The following is a 3,528-nucleotide window of genomic DNA, read 5'->3' on the forward strand; positions in this document are numbered from 1 at the left end:
TTCACTTCAACTATTTCAATCAGTTGAAATTCTGATTTCATTTATTTCAAAAAATATTTTGAATAATTTCATGCAATCGTTTCAGATAAAAAATTCACAAATTATTTCACTCGGTTCAAGAATCCAGTTTCATTTTTTTCTTACAACCATTTCAATTATTTCAGCCGTACTACACTTTTTCAAAATACTATTTCATTTACTTCGGATAAGTCTCCACTATTTCAAAAAGAAAGAGCTAATATATTTAAATAATTTCATAACATATTTCACTTTTTCAAAATGCTTTTTGTAGAAACACTATTTTGACACAAACTGATTTCACTACAAACCCTTCACCCCATTTCAAAAACACGTGTTTCACTCATTCCAAAAAATAATTTCACAAAAAATGAAAACACATTTCACTCATTGGTCTTTTTCTAAACAGCTCCAAACATCGTATTTACTTCAACTATTTCAAAAAATAGATTCACAAAAAATTTCACTCAATTCAAGAATCCAGTTTCAGTTTTTTCTAAAAACATTTCAAAAAAATTCAGACGTATTTCACCCACTTCAAAAATTCCGCTTCTCTCTTTGAAACAATCTATTTCACAATTTTTAAATTGATTTCAATTATTTCACAGATGCATTTCTTTGTTATTTCAATTTGGAAACACATCAGTTTCGCAATTATTTCAAAAAGTAATTTCACTCTACTTTTTTCAAGAAATAGACTGCAGTTCTTTCGAAAACTACTTTTCAATAAGTGATTTCATTCATTTTAACAGACATGTTTCACTCATTTCAAAAAATCAGATTCCGCTCATTCAAAAATGCATTTCACTCATTTTAACAAACATGTTTCACTCATTTCAAAAATCAGATTTCACTCATTTCAAAAGTTATATTTAACTCATTTCAAAACGGTTGATTTCAATGATTTGAATGAATGATTTCACCCAATTTAATAGGCATATTTCACTAACTTAACAGATTTCACTGATCAATATATAACTAAAATGGATATATGATTGAAATAACAAAACTCAAAGTAGACAAAATATACTCCCTCCATTCCACAATGTAGTGCTTCCTCTATCCCCGTGCGTCAACTTTGACCGTAAATTTAACTATCAAGACTGATTGCGGCGGGAGCAAAAATTATATCAGTGAATTCGTATTTGAAAGAAGTTTTTAATTATGTAACTTTTTCTCCTGCCGCAGTCGGTCTTGTTCGTTAAATTTATGGTCAAAGTTCGATTTCGGGAAGCGCGGGCGCACTATATTTTGGAATGGAGGGAGTATTAAATATTGACCTTGTTTTAAAGATCTCCGTGCCAGGAGTTCAAATATATAAAAAAATCAAAATTGAATTTTTTATATAAAAGATATAAATGATTCAAACTAACAAAGATGAATTTGTTGTGTAAGAAAGGAGAGAGACTGCACCAGTACTTTTGCTGTCATGTATGTGTACTGTTGTACGTAAGAGAGGGAGGAGCATGCATGCATCTGATTAAACAATAGTTTCAATGGGGTCCATTCACTGTATTTGGCGAGGTATATAGCAAAAACTGAAAATTAATGCGTGACAGTCAGACGAATCTTGGCGTAGTCAATGGACGATGGATACCTAACCGGTAGGTACCAGCTCCGTTAAAAAGAGCTTTGCGCCAACACACAGCCGCCGCCGCCGCCAGTACCGACCCCGGAGAGCGGCCGGAAAATGGCCTTGCCGGCGATCCCCGACGAGCTCCTGGTGGATATCTTCCTCCGCCTTCCCACCCCAGAGGATCTCATCCGAGCCTCCGCCGCCTGCGTCTCCTTCCGCCGCCTCGTGGCCGACCGATCCTTCCTCCGGCGCTTCCGCAAGCTCCACCCCCCGCCCCTCCTCGGCTTCCTCGACCCAAATCGGCACTGCTTCCACCCGGCCGTCCCGCCTCACCCCTCTGCGCCGGCGGCCAGCGCCGTAGCCAGCGCCGCCGACTTCTCCTTCGACTTCCTCCCCGGCTCCTCCCGGGACTGGTCCGTGCTGGATGTCCGCGACGGCCGCGTCCTCCTCAGCAGACCCCGCCGCGCCGGTAAGGGTCTCAATGAGATGGTGGTATGCGACCCCTTGCACCGGCAGTATCTCCTGCTTCCCGAGCTCCACGATGACCTAGTCGCTTCGTGGATTGACACACTCGTGATTGAAGGGCCGCGCTTCAGCGGATCCTACAGAGAGACCTTCCTCGTCCCTCCCTGCGACGACGAGGAGGCAGCTGCTACGGAGGAGACGTCATTCAGGGTGATCCGGATGACGCTGCTCCAAACTAAGCCGATGGCCGCTGTCTTCTCTTCCGGCACAGGGCAATGGCGAGCCATTCCACCCCTGACTCGGAGCGAGCGTTACCTGGCTTCGTGCTATCGACATGGATGGTTTCGTTCGTCTCGCGCCATTACGCCAATGGTCGCTTCTACTGGATTTCAGGTTCGACTGAAAAATTGCTCGTGCTTGACATCCGAAGGATGGAGTTCTCCATGACTGACCACCCACCCTGTGTCAGAGGTGTGAGTGATGATGTGGCCATCGCGGAGGCCGGCCAAGGCATGACTGTGATGTTTGTGCCTAAACCTAACACAACTCGCTTTACTTATTCCGTTTGGCGAAACAACGGTGGGAGTTCCACCCAGTGGCAGATGGAGGAGAAGACAATCTCGCTGGATTATGGGTCCTTGCTCATGGGTGCAGTGGGGAGGCACTTGCTCTTGTATCGTGGCTCGTTCTTCAAGCCAGGTTACTTCACACAGGACGTCAACACGTTCGAGCTTGAGAGAGTGTGTGATGCATTATCGAGACAAGCACACGGATATTGCAACTTCCCACCGTCGTTATTATCGTCACCTACAGTGTCAAGTGGTAAACTTTGTTGCATACCAGTTACCTCTTTCCCTTCATGACTATCACTATCACACAACTTGTTTCATGCTTGCCAGTTCATTATTGTGATCATAGTTATTGTTTACACGGTTTAGTGAGTGTTCATTTCTGTGCTTGTGCAAAAGCTGATCAATCTAATTGTTATTTATTTGTTTGTCTGTTTTGTTTGCCATTTAAGGTAATTAGACAAATGACATAAATGGCCTTGCAAACCAGGAGTAGCATTTTGGTGGTATCATGAAGCTGTGAAAACACAGAAATTACGACAATTATTTCTATTTTTATGGCCAAGCTAATGGACAAGGAACAGGTACAAGTTTAAATCAGGACATCTCAGCTAAAAAAATGTCCACTAATTCTTATTTGGTCACCATTACGCCCGTAAATTTATCTCAGTAGATCAATTTCATATGAAAATTTATCTGAGGTTCAAAAGTCTTATTTGGTCTCTGGTATGAAATTTTGATCATTCTTGACAGTACATTCTAAATAAAAATGTATAATTACAAAAGATTTTGCAAGAAAAATCAAACTATATTATTTCATTATGTGTACGATCATGATAACTTTTGTTGCGCCTTATAATGCATATTTCATTATGTGAACAATCATGATAACTTTTGGTG

At 41.3% G+C, this 3,528-nt stretch overlaps 1 pseudogene; it reads left to right on the top strand.

The window, feature by feature from the left end:
* Nucleotides 1-1,708: 1,708 nt before the first annotated feature.
* Nucleotides 1,709-2,922, top strand: LOC147992479 (uncharacterized; annotated as a pseudogene).
* The last annotated feature ends 606 nt before the right edge of the window (nt 2,923-3,528 follow it).

This window comes from Triticum urartu, chromosome 1A (genome assembly GCF_056163025.1).
Source record: "Triticum urartu cultivar PI428250 chromosome 1A, HENAU_Tu73, whole genome shotgun sequence".
Classification (NCBI taxonomy): Eukaryota; Viridiplantae; Streptophyta; class Magnoliopsida; order Poales; family Poaceae; genus Triticum; species Triticum urartu.